At 37.7% G+C, this 16562-nt stretch overlaps 1 pseudogene; it reads left to right on the top strand.

Annotated features, from left to right (window-relative positions):
- Positions 1-273: 273 nt before the first annotated feature.
- LOC118590790 overlaps positions 274-16562 on the top strand; it is a 28595-nt pseudogene continuing 12306 nt past the window's right edge.

The raw sequence follows: 16562 nt of genomic DNA, 5'->3' as shown, positions 1-16562 counted from the left end.
ACATGACTGAGCTCTCCTGTCTGAAATCCTCCCAGCTGCTGGATGAAACTCTGAAATAACTGCAAGAAGCAGGGTAAGAAGTGTGAGTGCTGGACCTGTCAGAAGTTAGAGTTTCTTTCTTTCTTTCTTTTTTTTAAACCTCTTCATACTGAATACCTGAACCATTTTGCAAAGAGAACAATGGTTTTCTGCTCACTGGACTGGTGTGGTGGGGATTCCCCCACCATACTTGTCAGATGCCATTTAGTGTTGCCTTGTCTGGGAACACCACAGATGGGTGACGGTGAAATACAGAGGCCGGGACTTTCATTCTACATGAATCACTGTGCTAATTGGGCATCAGGTGGTGTGTTTGCTGAAGGAGACAAACATAAAGCAGTGTCTAGCGAAGCTGTCAGCAAGGTGTGTGTGTGTGTGTGTGTGTGTGTGTGTGTGTGTGTGTGTGTGTGTATACATATACATACACATACACATATATGCTTCAACTTTGACCCTGTATGAAAACAGCAATGACTCTATTTCAAGATACATTAGAAAATTAAGATTTCTGAGCCTAGTGCCTTGTTAAAATTCAATGACTTCAGATGTGATTTTTTTTTTTTTAAAGCCCTTTTTATGGGTGCTCTCTCTCCCCTCAACACACGCTTATTTTCTCCTAGCTATATGGAAAAATAAGTTTAAAGCTCGGGGTAGTCCCTCTTATCTGATCCCAATTATAATATGATGATCTTTACAGTTTGCTTTTGTTTTCCTAATTACAGAAAACAGCAAGCAAGCCTGTTCAAATCTATCTTAATAAATACATCTAACCCAGTGTCACTTCTATATGGACTTGGCCAGTACTTTAATAGATCGCTCAGATGTCCGAGGGCCAGAGATGAATGCTTTGGTCTTGGTAATTATTGTCTGCACTGTCTGAATCTGTTATGTAATTACTTAATATTCTGCTTCATTTTGACTGTTCACACTTGGCCTTGAGCACTTGGCATTTTGCTCGCAGGAAAGAATTAACAAACAAATCCCTTGGTTGATAAATGTAATAGCACATGACGGTGTGAATCCTAATTAGACAATCTCACATCTCTAGTACATGAGGGTCAAGAGCTCCCAGTATCAGAATAGTGTGTTTATCTCATTACTATATGCAGCTTTGGAATTGATTGTTGTAATAATAACCTTTTTTAAAAAATTAGGGTAATTAAAATTTGCAGGGTTTCCTTTTTATGTTGTGTAAATGTTATTTTTTTTAAAAAATAAGTTAATTTAAAATGAATCTTTTGGGGCTTTGTGTAGTGGATAGCCATCCCAGCATTGACCTGGAAATTCCAACCCCTATTGAGGCTTCCGTAATGGTCACGCCCATAAGGCGGGGCACAGGAGGAAGCAGAAGACCCAAGATAGACCGCTTCCTCCTGCGCCCCGCCTTGTGGGCGTGACCATTAGGGAAGCCTCAAAGGGGTTGGAATTTCCAGGCCAATGCTGGGATGGCTATCCACTACAGCTTTGGTTTCCTAAAACCTATGGCTCTTTTAATAAATAGGCAGTTCTGTGGGAAAGGCAGAATGTCAGAGATGTGACATTGTAAAATGATGAAAGTCTTGACATTGTAAAATGATGAAAGTGGGAAATCAGTTTGATATAAACAGCCCTATCCCCTCTGAGGATTATCCTGATAAGGTCTTTCCTTTTTCTGAACTGCAGATTCTCTCTTTCCTTCTCTCCTTTCCTCCCTTCCTTTCTTCCTTCTTTCCTTCTTCCTCTTTTAACAGACACTCATGTTGCCGAGCTAGCCCAGTCTTGCTATGTTGCTTAAAGTGGTCTTGAATTCCCAATTCTCCTGCCTCCACTTCTTGAGTGTTGTGATTACAGTTGTGTGTCACCATGGCTTATTCCTTTTTAATTTAATTTAAATGTTTGAGCTAGCATTCTTCCAAGTACTTGGCTTACAGGTGTGTACCACCACACACAACCTTTCTTTAAAAAAGATTATATATTTTATACGTATGGGTGCTTTGCCTGCACATATGTCTTTGCACCACATGTGGGCCTGACACCCTTGGAAGTGAAAAGAGGCCATAGCATCCCCTAGGGTTGCAGTTACAGATGGCTGTGAGTCACTGCATGAGTGCAGGAGACCAAACGCAGGTCCTCTGGAAAAAAGTACCGGGGCTGTTAACCCTTGTACCTTATCTCTAGCCTGCGTTCCATTTCCAAGCTGTGATTCTTCTACCAATATTTGGAAAATGGGGGCAGAAAATTACCTGGCTGAATGGTTTTCCTGTAGATTTAGCTTGCTGTAAATGAAAGCATCTGTAATCCAGCTTGTGGTCTGCATCTCCCTCTGCTTACCATTAGCCAACAAGTGCCTAACATTTGCTGTATTCAGCTATTTACCCTGCTGCTGTGGAGCAAAACAAAGGAAGTGCGTTTGCCCTGTGTGTAGAGTTGGGCTTTTACCACTGCACAGTGCAGAGTGAGGACTATCTGAGGTGGGGAGCGCTCAGATACATGGGAATTTAAAAGAATTTGAACTCTGAGAAACCAATAAAAACAGAATTTAATTACAGTACAAAAAAATAAAAGAATACCCACGAGACTCTACTTACGTGACTGTGACAGAACAGTTCGATAAGACAGGACGCATCGTCCATCTCTTAGAGAAGAATTCTAAATATGGTTAGCTGTATCTTCGGAAAGTGGGACTTAACTCTTCACCCATGGGTTGTAAGGTGTTGGTTAGTGACTGGCTGTTCTCATTTCATTCTACGGCTGTGGTAAGATACTCGGGCCAAAAACAACATGAGGAGGGAAAGGTTAATTCTATCTTTTCCTAGCAAGTGGCTGTTATTCACAGAAGCCAAGGAAGAAACTCAAGTCAGGAACCCATAGCACTATAGCACGCAGCAGTACCTCCACGTGGGGAACTGCCTTATTCCCATGGAGCCTTGATGGGCGGCTCTGGCTCACTCACAGGCTCCTCATGCTCAGCGAGCTCCTTTAAAGAAAAAAAAAACTTTTTAAAATAAAATGTATTTATTCTAGGTGATCTTCACATCATGTATCTTGATGTCATTCATTCTCTGTCCCTTTGTATCCGCCCTCCGCCCCTGCACCGCCACTCACAACACACACATAAAACAAAGTTCAAGAGAAAAAAGTGAAGACAATAAAATTAGAAAAAAAAAATGCTTAAAAAGGGAAGGAATTAAAATTCTTGTCATGGAAGCTGCAGTGCAATCCAACAAGTCACACCATATACCTCCTTTCCCCATACATGTCTACTTGCAAGAGTTCATAGCAAAGAGGCTTCGGTCTGGTTCAAGGCTCCTAGTCTCCACTGCACATTTGATGCTGGGTCCCCAATAAGACTTCTTGGGCATCCTGCTAGCGCCTTATGTTATGGATATCCTGCAGGTTTGGGTGTGCAGGTCAGGTCTCTTCATGTCCTCCAGCAGATCATAGATGGGCCACTGTTTTTACCCAGTCTCATTGCGGTGGGGTGGATGTTGGGGCAGGTCAAGTCTTAATCCTGGGTCTGGGTCTGGGAATCTATAGGGGTCATCCACCAGATGGGAAATGGGGACCACTCTCTCATGATCACAATTTTGGGGCTGGCTCACTTATACCTGCACTAACGGTGTTGGCTCTATTGTGCTATCCTGGCAAGGTCAGGGATGGCTCTCCCACTCTTATGACCACAGGGCCATCTTTTCCACATGCCTCTGGCATTGATGGGAGGGTGTAGGAGAGCACTTCTCCCCTGACCCTGCAACCACAAGACAGATGGATAATGGGGTCAGTTCTCCCATGCTCACATCTTCAGGGCTGGCTCACTTACAACAGGCTTGGCTATGTTGTGCTGCCCTGGCAAAGCTCGGGGCCTGCTCTCCAGAATGCTGTAGCTGATAAGGGTCAGGAATGGCTCTCTCACTCTTACAAACACAAGGTCATCAGCTAGCTTCTTTACATAGCCCTGGACCAAGGTCCTGACTAAAACCATGTAATGGGTTTAAAGCATTTCCTGTCTTGTGAACACTGGGAGGAACTGGGGGAAACACTTCCCTTATTTTTTTAACTTTCCTTCAGATAAAAATTTATTCCAAACTAAAACATTTATTAAAAATTATTTTTCTATCTTTTTTATTTTTGAGATTATTGTTAAATTAAAGCATTTCTCCTTTCTCTTTCCTCCCTCTAAATCATACCATATTCCTCCTCCAATTCTTCTTCAAATTCATGGTCTCTTTTTTTTCATTAAGTGTTATTGCATGCATATATGTATTGTATATACATATATAATTCTAAATACAACCTATTGGTCCATTGCTTAAATATGTGCAACTAAGAGTTCCTGGTACAGAGGGGAATAAAAGATCAGTATAATAAGTGGAGATTGCTTTCGTGAGGCATATGATTTAGTCCTTGAAGCTGGAAAGGACTTGAGACTTGATTACTGCTTTCCTTAAACCACTTTGTAGTCAGAGGTTTTCCTGTGTCCAGCCTGGCCCACAATCGGGACAAATCTCCCTCAACCACCAGTCCTGCAGCTGCTGGGACCAAAGTGAACACACAGAGGCTTCTATTATTGACAAACTGTATGGCCATTAGCTCAAGCTTTTCACTAGCTAGATCTTATATTAACCTATTTCTGTTAATCTGTAAGTTGCCATGTAGCTGTGGCTTGCCTGTCTACTGGCATGTTGTTCCTGCATTGGCGTCTGGCATCTGCTTGCCGCTACTTTCTCTTCCTATCTGTCTGTTTGGATTTCCTGTCTGCCTCAATGCTGCCTTGCCATAGGTCAAACAGCTTTATTTATCAACCAATAAGAGCAACATATTTTCACAGTATATAGAAAGACATTCCCCTATCATCACTGACATGTATTCCCCAATTACCTTCCCCCACCCTGTTCTATTGACTAAGAAAGAATTCTCATAGACAATGCCTCACCAAATTGTAGTACCAAAGCAAAATAACTGAGTTAAATTCAGAACTCTTGGGATAAGTTTCCTCCAACCATGCCTCCTGGGCATTGTCCAATGTGTAGGATGCATCTTCCTCCACTCTCCTGAGACTCTAGGTACCATTATTGCTCATCCATCCTATAGTACTCTCTGCAAGCAAATTGCTTGCAGTCTGAGCTCCACCTTGTAGTGTGCCTTGCACTTGTGGGACATTTTACAAAATGCATTTCTTCTGAATCAGAACTTTGCGTTCATTTTTTTCAATGTGTTCTTGTTCACTGCTTCTACAGAAGAAATTTGAAAGCAAGTCAGAGGTAGCAAAACCATCTAAGCTTATGTGGCTTTTGGGCCAGATTTTTTTCATGACTTTAGAGGAAAAGTTGATCCTTACTGTGTGCAGCTGCACAGAATCATAGAAAGAAAAAAAAAAAAAACTAGAAAGGCTGCCTCCCCCTTCAGTGAGATTCCATTAACCTTAACACCCAAACCAGGTAGTAATGATGATAGTAATGGTACTACACAAACTAAATTTTCTTAAGTGTAAGCTGTAAAATTACAAAATAAATATTTGCTAATGTAGGATGCAGTTTATTAAAAAGAAGAACTTCATAATTGTGTCTTCCTTTTTAATGGCTCCAGTCTTTACTTACTCTGTATACTGCAATGTAACTCTTGCAGTTCCTTATCCTAGTGCCCTTTTCCTTTTGCCTGTTACAACAGTATAGAACTTGTCACTTTGCACTTATATCCCAATGGAAATATCTCTCTATAAATGATGTTGAGAAGTATAATTAATATTCAAGAAGGCATATGAATAAAAACATATACCCACTTGATAAAATGGTAAAAGGAATGGAAGAACTGAAGAAAAGTACATTCAGTAATATATATTCATAGATAAATAATCATCATGCTTATATGAACTATGCAAAAATCATTGTGTTATAAAACTGAAAATTCTATAAAATATGCAAATAACACTTGTGTGCTCTAAATATTCAACTAACAAGAAATGTTTAGCAATCTGCCGGGTATCATTCTGTATCTGCTTTCTCATTAAAACATGAAAATATAGATGAATGGATGCAGAGGTGAGTAGATATACATGCATACATTTTTAAAAATAGTATTACATGATGCTATTATTCTGAAACTTGCTTTTAAATTTTTATCAACCATGCATTACTAATCTTCTGTATTAGTTTATGCAAACCCTACCTCATTCATTTTTAACTGTTGCATATTTCTTAGTGCAAACACTTGTATGTTATTTAATTCTCATTCGATTTAGGATGTTTTGTTGTTATAAGGATGCTATTTTAAATAGTTCAGTGCACCTAGTCTTCATATTTTTCTATGGATATTAAGAAATGGAATTAGTTGCCTAAACAGTATGTGTATATTGAAATTCTCCGTGCATACATCCAACAACCATTTATGACCATGCTGCTTCAAATGCTTGATGGTAATTTTTACTTTATCACTGAGAAGCTTACCAAGTATTCACTTCTGTGTGAAGGGCAGACTTTGAGGGGGCCTATTGTTACCATGCCTGATGCTCACACCTACATACTTCCTTTTCCTTATATGTGATATAATTTGCGGTTGTTTTTAGTCAATGGATATGGCAAAGAAGTTACTCTGACGGTTTAATTACTGTTACTCAGAGAAAACCTGCTCTTAGGCCCAACTTAGCAAAAGCCCTCACAGGACAAATTAGGTCTTCCTTTAGTTGAGAGACTCTGCTATTGGGACTGATAAAATACAGTCATGTTGGAGAAGTATGTCTGGAAGGAACTCTAAAGAGCCCCCCCAGGAATTGTGAGTGGTTTCTTAGACTTAAGCTGTGACCTCCAGTGGACAGATAGCAAGGAAACAACCACATGAAAGGGAACTTCATTAACACCCCAAGTGAGCACCAGTGAAGCCTGCAGAGGAGACACAGGCAGGCTGGCATCTGAGGTGAGGTCCCAGCTAAGCTGCACTATGCTTGGACTTTTGACCTATAGAAAGAGTGAAGTAGATGTTTTCTTAAGTGACTACACTTGTGATGATTTATTTTTCAATGATAAAAATGTGTATAAGCCAGGTGGTGGTAGCACATACCTTTAATTCCAGCACTCAGGAGGCAGAGCCAGGCAGATCTCTGTGAGTTCAAGGCCAGCCTGGGCTACCAAGTGAGTTCCAGGAAAGGCACAAAGCTACACAGAGAAACCCTGTCTCAAAAAACAAACAAACAAACAAAAAAAGTGTATATCTTCTATAAGTTGTTTCTCTGTTTTATGACCTGTCATTTCTTTGGGGCAGTATTGTCTTTGTTTCTGAGGAGTTCTTAGTCAATGGAAAAAAATAATTATTTGCATTCTGCCTTTCTTTTCTCTTGGTTAATGTGGAATTTTAAAATTGATATATAGTGTGATATAATATATTCCAGCATGTCATCCACATGCTCTGACTCACTTAGGAACTGCTTCTTTGTGAGTATAAACACAGTCACATCTACTTCTCACACTTTCAAAAATTTTATTCATTTAGTTTAAAATATTATCCTACATCTATTTTGCATGCAAGATGAGATAGGGCCACAGCCTTAATTCTTATTAGAAATTCACTTATCTGATAAGAACTTAAACCACTTGCTACTGGTCAAATAGTCCATGAGCCATCCAGGAATAAATTCAGTTTAATCATTTGAACACAGCAATCAAGTGAGATTTTCGATGTCTTTGCTTTGGAGATGAAGACACTGTGGCGTGGTGATGTGAAATGACCATCCCAAAGCCGTATGCTGGTAAGAATGCAGCCAAGTTTTGTACCCAAGAGTTTTGGTTGCAGAGTCTATGCCCTTAAGTACTGTAAAGTCTTACTGCAATATCTTAAAGAAAAGGAAACAGAGGAATGAAGACAGGTGAAGGTTTATCTAAGGAGGGTTTCTTTGTTCTATGATTTGGGGCACAATGAGTAATATTGGCATGTGCTGATAAGAATGGGGAGTGGGGATCCAGATGATGAATTAACTCTTGATTCTTTTTAGTCCTTTACAGTAAGTAACAACAGTTCTGAAGTAGGCAAAATATGGACTTTTGCATTCTACTGGGCAAGAACAGTGCACACAGTAAAAGGAATATTGTATCTTGAACTATGTCCCTCACAATTGCCCAAATCCCCCAAATAGGAGCATCTACTAGGCATTTCAAATATCAGAGATTCAAAATAGCATTTTAGTAATGTTGAAAATAGCATATATCTTTTAAGTAAACTCAAATATGTAATATATTTATATGATTGCTTCCAATAAAAATTATTTCTGACATTAAATATATACTTTATTGTCAATGATCTGACTATTTACATGTGGCATACATATCCATCATAATTCATAAATTTATGTCAAGATAGACTTTACATTTAATTTTATTCATATGCAATTGCAATCTCATTACAATGGTTGTCCCGTATAATTATAGTGAAGTCAAAAGTATCAACTAATGATGCCATAGCCATCATAATCTCATGAACATGCATTATTTGTGTGTCAGGGTATTGCTAATGTAAATAAGCTCACTGCACTGAAATCATATCAAATATATCTCACACAATAATGTACAGGATATATTTAATAATAAACATTCTGCTTCATATATTTACATTAGTTTTATCATTATTTTGGAATGTAATTCTTCTTATTAAAAACTTCATTATAAAACAGTATGCTATGCTACATTATGCTAAAAGGGCCTATTCCATCTCATGCTTTACAAGCTTTGACTTAGTCATGTTCTCTGGTGCTCCATTTAATCTCGCTTGTTCATTGGGTACTAGAAGCAGTAGGTTAATATTATAATGCTTATTGGGCTGTTGGGTTATATGACATTTCCACCCATACTATATAGGTCAGATGTGTAGTAAAATATATCATCCAGATTTTTGTAAACATATTCCATGATTTCTCACAACAATAGGATTGCCAACTGATACATTTCTCAAAATAGATCCCCATAGGTACATGATGGGGATAACTGTATTTCAAACAATGCTAAAAGCATGATTCCTCTGTTTAGATGTGAGAGCAGTTCTTCAAATACTAGGTGTTAGTTTTTTTTTTTTTTTTTTCATATTGATTATACATATGACACTTCCTGGGAAATACTGAGGAAAAGAATGAATAAATAGTGATAGTTCAATGAGAGAAATTTCAAATATTTAGGCTCTTTAAGTATTCTGTTTACTTACCTCTACAATGACAGATGGTACCATTAATGAGGACACTGCCATTAATTTTTATTAACCTTAAGTTTTTAGAGATTTGTGAGTAAACACTTAAACACTATCTGCTATAAAAAGTTAAATTTTCTTGCAAAATGTAAAATCTCAAAGGAATTTTTCAGCTTTGGTATAAATTAAATAAAAAAAATTATTAATTATAGTTACTATGATATATTATATAATCTGGAGAAGATAGTCTCAGAATGGGAAAATTTTAACTTTGGAAGAGGCCTCAGGAATAGCACAGATTTAAGGCACTGGCACCAATAGGCTGAATATGGTATATGTTAATATGGTGTGTGTGTGTGTGTGTGTGTGCGCGTGTGTGTGTGTGTGTGTGTGTGTGTGTGTGTGTGTGAATGTGAAATGAATGTGGATGCCATCAGCCTGGTGATGGTGTAGTGCTCATCATTCTCTATCATGTCATGGGTTCCTCTCTGGGTGCTCATCAGTTTCTTCTTTGTGGTGGTTTGAATCAGATTGGCCCCCATCAGCTCATATACTTGCATGTTTAATCACCAGTTGATGAGCTATCAGGGAAAGATTAGGAGGTGTGGCTTGTTGGAGTAGGTGTGTCATTAGGGCTGGGCTTTGAAGTTTCAAGAACCAAAAGCCTACAGCAGCCCCTCCCCCTTTCCGGCTTCCTTCCCCCTCCCTCCCTCTCTCCCTATCCCTTTTTGCCTGCAGATAAGGGTGTAGCTCTCAGCTACCTCTCCAGCACCATGTATGGAATGCTGCCATGGTAACTGCTGTGATGATAATGGACTCACCTCTGAAACTGTAAGCCAGCTCCCAGTTAAATGTTTTTGTCAGAGTTGCTTGGTCATGGTGTCTCTTCCCAATGACAGAACAGTGACTAAGACAGTCTCATATACCTGCCTGGGCCTTTGAAGATGGATGTCCAGTTCAACTTATCTTCCAATTAAGGTCATCCACCATGAGATGTGTATTTAAGCCTTCTCCAGAACGGTGAGTAGAGAGCCCAGTGACTTTCAAAAGCAGCTTTCCTTGTTAATTCTTTGAGACTAAGCAATAATTTGATTTCCAGTCACTGCCACCCCAGTGGACAAGCTTAATGCCTTCTCCACACACCAAAACTTCAGAGAATTGATAAGATCCATCATGTCCTCCATTTCATCCCAGAGGTTTTCTTCTCAAGGTTAAACACCCTCAATTTCTTTAATGTCCCTCATTTGGCATTCAGCATCCTGATGATCCTCCTTTAAATGAATGTAATACCATTTGTCAATGACCCTTTCAAAATTTGTTTCTGAACAGGAGTGTGGTGATCTACATGTGGTCTGTACAGTCCAGAGTAGAGAGGGGCTATTAACACTCATGTTCTGGGCATTATGAGTCCATTAATGAAATTGAGGGCTGCATTAGCCATTTCTAAGCAGTTAGTAACAAGGCTGGAAATGATGGCTAAAACATGAAGCACAGCTTTACCACTTTCAATGCAAGAAAGACACAGCTTGGAAGTTAGTTAAAGTAATAGAAGTCCATTTTAACATCCAGTAAGATTTTCCTCTTTTCAAAGGACACTGGAAATTGCTTAAGCAACAGTGCATGCAAAGCTCCAATGGATGTATGTTGAGACTAGTCTTTTTTTATTTTTCTACAACATAATGGTCATTAAAAAAATAAATATATCACCTACCTTTGTATATTAAAATTCTACTCTGATGCATAATATAATATTTTTTTATTTAATTTTACTTATATATAATACACACATCCAAGTAGTCTTATTTTCTGATATACAAAACCATCTTTGGAAATCTGTCAAAGGAAGTAGGTATTTTAAGCTGACTCTTGCAAATAAAATAATCTTTTAATGCAAATTGCCTGCTTCACTTCCTTTGTTTGATATTTTTGATATTCTCTGAGTAAATATCTGCGATCAGTGTTTCTATATAAAATCGTGTCTTACTCAGATAGAGCAAAATGTAAATAACTGTTTTAGCTTTAAAACTTTAGACTAGAGACAGGTGTTTCCTGGGCAATGACTGAATTTTCATATCTAGCCTTCTAAGTCTTAGTCCTCTTCCTCCTCTTCTTCTACTTATTTATTTATTCACTCACTTATTCCTTTATTTATTTGCCATTTGTTGAGACAAAGTCTCTCTATGCAGCCCTGGCTGCTCTGGAACTCTCTTTATAGACTAAGCTGGCCTACAACTCACAGAGAAATACCCACCTCAGCTGCCTGAGTGCTGGAATTGAAGTGTGCGCTACCATGCCCAGTTTCTTCTTCTTTCCTGACCCCAAAGGTGACTATACTCTTAGGACTAGAGAGATGGTTCAGTTAACACTACTTGCTGTTCTTGCAGAGTGCCTGGGTTCTGTTCCCGAAGTCCACAGCAGCTTACAATTGTTTTTAAACTCCAGTTTCAGGGAATCTGTCATCTTCATGTGGCCCCCATAGGAACCAAGTCTGCATATAGTGCACATACACAATACAGGACAAACCATCATACACATAACTTAAAATAATAAATAGCTTTTTAAAAGGTGTTCTATAAAGTCAGTGGAGTTTGAGCTATAGGACACTATCTCCAAATAAGGATTCCCAACTTTGGTTGGGAAATACAACATCTGAGATTGTATATTCTCTGGCTCTGAAAGCCTTGCAGCAATGTGAGCCATGGACCCTAGAAAATTCAGACTTAACTATCCTCTCCTTTTCCCTTCTACACCTGCCAGTGTTTTGTCCTTGTATTGGTTTACTCTGTGGTTGTAGGATTTTGCCTTGGTTTTTGCCCATTGATTGTATCTCATCATTCAGCCCAGGGGCTGTGCCATCTCTCCCTCGCTTCTCTAAGTCACCTCTTCCATGTGGTCTTTTCCTGTTTTCTCAGCCTGGGTAATGTTCAGGCTAAGATTCTCAGGGATGGATAATGCTGTGTGCTGCTTCTAAGATTGGGGTGCTTTATCTACTGTTTTCCAGCACATAGGGTAGTTTGGGTCCTTACCTCTCTTGAACACTGTACCTGTCCCTTCTCATGTTCTTCAGTGCCATCTCACCTTGTCTGAGTGTTCTTTTTAATTAACAGTACATTAGTCCTGGTGTACCATTGAATAGAGCCTTAATCATTCTTGCTATCTGTCTCAATCACTCTCAGAGAATATCAAAAGCCTTATAACAAAGAAATTATAACTTTTTCTACAGAATGAGAATTTAATGAAAATTTCAGTAGAAGAAACAATGGCAAAAAAAGCAAAGTTAGAGCCTTTGCCATTTTTTCTGGTTTTTTTTCTTGAGATTTTAGAACCTCACACCACATTCTTTTGATCTAACTCATAGAAACATTCCCCATGGCTGGGCAGTGGTAGCACATACTAACGTGTAGCATGACTTAAAGACTCTTATTAATAAAACAAACTCAGGGCCTGGTATTGAGGTGAATGCTGGAAGATCAGAGAAGCAGAACAAGCCACAGCCACCTCATTTTGCCAAATCCTCAGCACATCCTATTTCCTCAGACTGGAAGCTTCTGAGTCTTATCCAAATGAATCTCAGCTGAACTACTACTCCAAAGCCTAAAAGCTTAACCAGTCAAATGCTTCTAGTTTCTGGTCCTCATGCCTTATATACCTTTCTGCTTTCTGCCATCACTCCCTGGGATTAAAGACGTGAGCCACCATGCCTGGCTGTTTCCAATGTGACCTTGTACTCATAGAGATCCAGAGGGATTTCTGCCTCTGGAATACTAGGATTAAAGCTGTGAATTCCACCATTTTCTTGCCTCTGTATCTAGTGGCTGTTCTGTGCCCTGACCCCAGATAAGTTTATTAGGGTGCACAATATTTTGGGGAACACAATACCACCACATTTCCCCCTTTTTTGCCTAAAATTAAAAAAGCTTATAACTAATACAAGAAAAACTATCCAATAAGTATATACAATATATACAGTATAGAATTACATTAACAATGTCTAGTCCATTAACATTTGACAGATTCAGATTAAAAACTCCATTTTATATATATATATATGTATATACATATACATATATATACGTGTATATACATATACATATACATATGTATATACACACACACACACAATATCCAGTCCAGTAACATCTGATAAACTCAGACAAAAAATTTTTTATTACTTATCCTATGTAAACAAGTAGTTCCTTTTTAAAAGTAGATTCAATAGTCTCCTTTTTAAATCTTATATCCACTAACACTTGGGAGGCAGAATCTCTGTGAGTTTGAGGCCATCCTCATCTATGGAGCGAGATCCAGGACAAGAACCAAAACTACACAGAAACCTTGTGTCGAAAAACCAAAAATAAAATAAAAATAAAAATGCAATATTCCCTATGACTTCAGCATCATTACTGGAAGCCCTACCAATAGTCTGGCTTTCCTAGCTTAAAACATCACCTTCAGTGGCACCTGCTTCCCACTGGACTCCAGGGTTCTCTGCATATGGACTTGATCCTGGACAGCAGAGGAAAGGATGCTTTAGTCATTGGACACTTCAACCATGCACAGTGCACTGTTTAAGTGAATATTATAAGTGTGTGTTGATGAAATGAATCAATAAATTCTTGAACAAAGTAGTTATAAAGTCAGGGATGATAAGTGAAGCTGGAGTGAGATTGCATCTTGGGAATAGTCACTGAAAGTTATGATCAGGAGGCACTTTATAGAATTGCCATTTAAATTCAAATAGTACTTGCCCTTTTCATGTATGGCAAATATAAATAAATAAACAATCATTATAAATTATACATTTTCTAATTGCAATGTGCACCTGTTTATATTAATAATGTTCTTGGAGTCTTAAAATAACATTTAACATTTGAACGCTACTTCATCCATTATCACTTGAAAAGACATTAAGTTTCCAAAGCAATTTAGATTGTGTCTAAGATTTTATTTTGGCAATTATATCATAGAATTAAATAATAATTTATCTACATATTAGATAAATCACATTTATTAAATCATTATATAAAACTGTTTCAATAGACTTGGCATATTATACAAATGTGTACACACACACACACACACACACACAAGTTAGCTATTGGTATTTGTATTCCAGAATACAAGATGTTCTGAGAGTGTCCATATTGTGTTTGAAGAATGCTAACTAACAAGTTGGCATCGTGTCTTGCCCTTTCCTTTAAGAGTCATGAATGTGAACATTGCTAGAGATAGCACCAGAAATTATGTCCATAAAAATAAATTCTGATGTGGCCAGAAGCACAGCTTTATGAGGGTCTTTGATTTGTTTCCCAGAGGCCAAGTTCAATCCTGGTGGCTTTCTGTTGGAATGTTTTAATTTTCTTTAGAAATCCCTACTTCCTCCAAGTGTCTTGCTCATCCTATCTCCCAGCAAATAAAACTCCAAGCAATAAAGTTTGTTAGTGAGGCATACTCTGTAAAAATGTGATGATTTATTATTTCAGTGACCTTAATGATAGTTTTAGTCTAGTAAATTTTTTATTACAGTAAATTATTTATTACAAGAGAGGCATGTAAGTCAACAAGGAATGTGGAAATAATAGTGAAGGAATTTATGTTTTGATTTTATTTTTGAGAATTTTCTCTCTGAGTATTGGTCTCCCCTGCCTTGTGCTTCTAACACAACCCTTCCATTATATGAGGTAAATATTCAAAATAACATGAGTTTGTAAAGGGGCAGAATTTCCACTCAGTTTCCAGGGGCTTCATGAGAGGACTTCTTGACATTCTTTATGTTTGTTCTGGAGCCAAGCAACTCTCCAGCTTATGGCCAGATGCCCCTTTCAGTTGCCACTGACCAGAAAATATCATGATGCTTGATTACCAAAGATAAAAAAAAATTAAAAATTAAAAGAAAAACAGCTCATAAAGTCTTTCAGTAGATTACCAAGAATATGTCTAGAGACCCTGGGACACAGGAATCATAAAGATAAAATATTCCTTCCCCTTACTTATCTAGTCATTTAGAGCACAGACTGAGAAACCAAAATTCATCAATATGGAGTAAATGATGAATTATTTAGGAATATAGAAATGTATATTGTTACTTTCTACTGTACAATAAGAGCACAAGATTTTGATATCAGATATTATATTATCTTGTAGTCACATTTGAATGTTTTCATGCATGTAACAAATAACTTTGTAATCAAATGCTTTTATTTATTCTTTTATTTAGTAGTTGGTTATTGCTAGTTAATGTAAATAGTAAGTTACCAGAAAGTTTCAATTAACTAGGTTTGTCAGAGACCATAGCAAATAAAATGGTTAACTGTAAAACATGTCAATAGTAGGCAAATTCCTACCCTTTAAAAAAGAAATGTTATTTTTCAGATATCCATAATTAGTTTTTAGGGACCAATGCGCATTATTTTTCTGCTACTTTATGACTCAATTTTTTTCTTGCATATCAATAGAAGGAAAAAAATGATGTTTTGTAGGAACACATTGCCTGGAATCCAGCAACCATTCAATACATATTTATAGAATTAATAAGTGGGTGGCTAAATAAATGTATTTCTTATTTTAGTGAAGCACATTTTTATGGCTTTAAAAAACAGTACATGATTTGCCCACGTTGGTAGATCCCACTTACCTGCACATGTCTTTTTATCTTTCCTGTTACTTTCACAAGGAAAGCTAATTGGTTGGCATCAAAGTCTGACATGCCAAACATTTCTCTTCAAGCATTTTGAGCTTTCACCCACTCTGCCATTTCATCCATTGCTCTTTAATCTCAGCATGTAGTCTCCTCTGGTGGTTTGCTGTGCTTGTTTTATTTGGATACTTTCATTTTACATATCATAAGCCATCAAACAGTTTTCTGAAGGAAAAAAAAAAAAAAAGGTCCTGGTTGTTACAATGAATAGTTCTATAGAACACTCTCACTTTGAGTATGTGAGACAGCCCGAACTCTCCTTCCTTGTATACTATCAGGTTTCCACTCACTTGTACTGTCTTGATTGAGGAGATATTAGTGAAGTTTGATATTTCATGTTAAGTGTGTTCTGTCTGTCCAGAATTTTGTGGGTAGACACCATTGTTTTGTTTTTGCTTGTTTGTTTTTGTTTCTTTTATTGGAAATAAATTTTATTCACACAATAAATTCTAATAACAATCTTCCCTACTTCTCCCAGTTCCTCCTCATCTCCCCTCTTTCTGTTTCTCCTTAGAAAACCAGCAGGCATTTAAAGAATACTAACAAAGTAAAATAAAATACACTAAGATAAATAAAAAACCAGACAAATCAGAATAGGACAAAAGAACCAACCAAGAAAAAGAGCCAAAGAAAAAGCACAAGAAATGCTTATAGAGGCAGAGACACACATGTTCACATACATAGG

The sequence above is a fragment of the Onychomys torridus genome, chromosome 9 (genome assembly GCF_903995425.1).
Source record: "Onychomys torridus chromosome 9, mOncTor1.1, whole genome shotgun sequence".
Taxonomy (NCBI): domain Eukaryota; kingdom Metazoa; phylum Chordata; class Mammalia; order Rodentia; family Cricetidae; genus Onychomys; species Onychomys torridus.
Note: the sequence above shows the minus strand (reverse complement) of the source record. Positions and strands in the feature narration are given on the sequence as shown.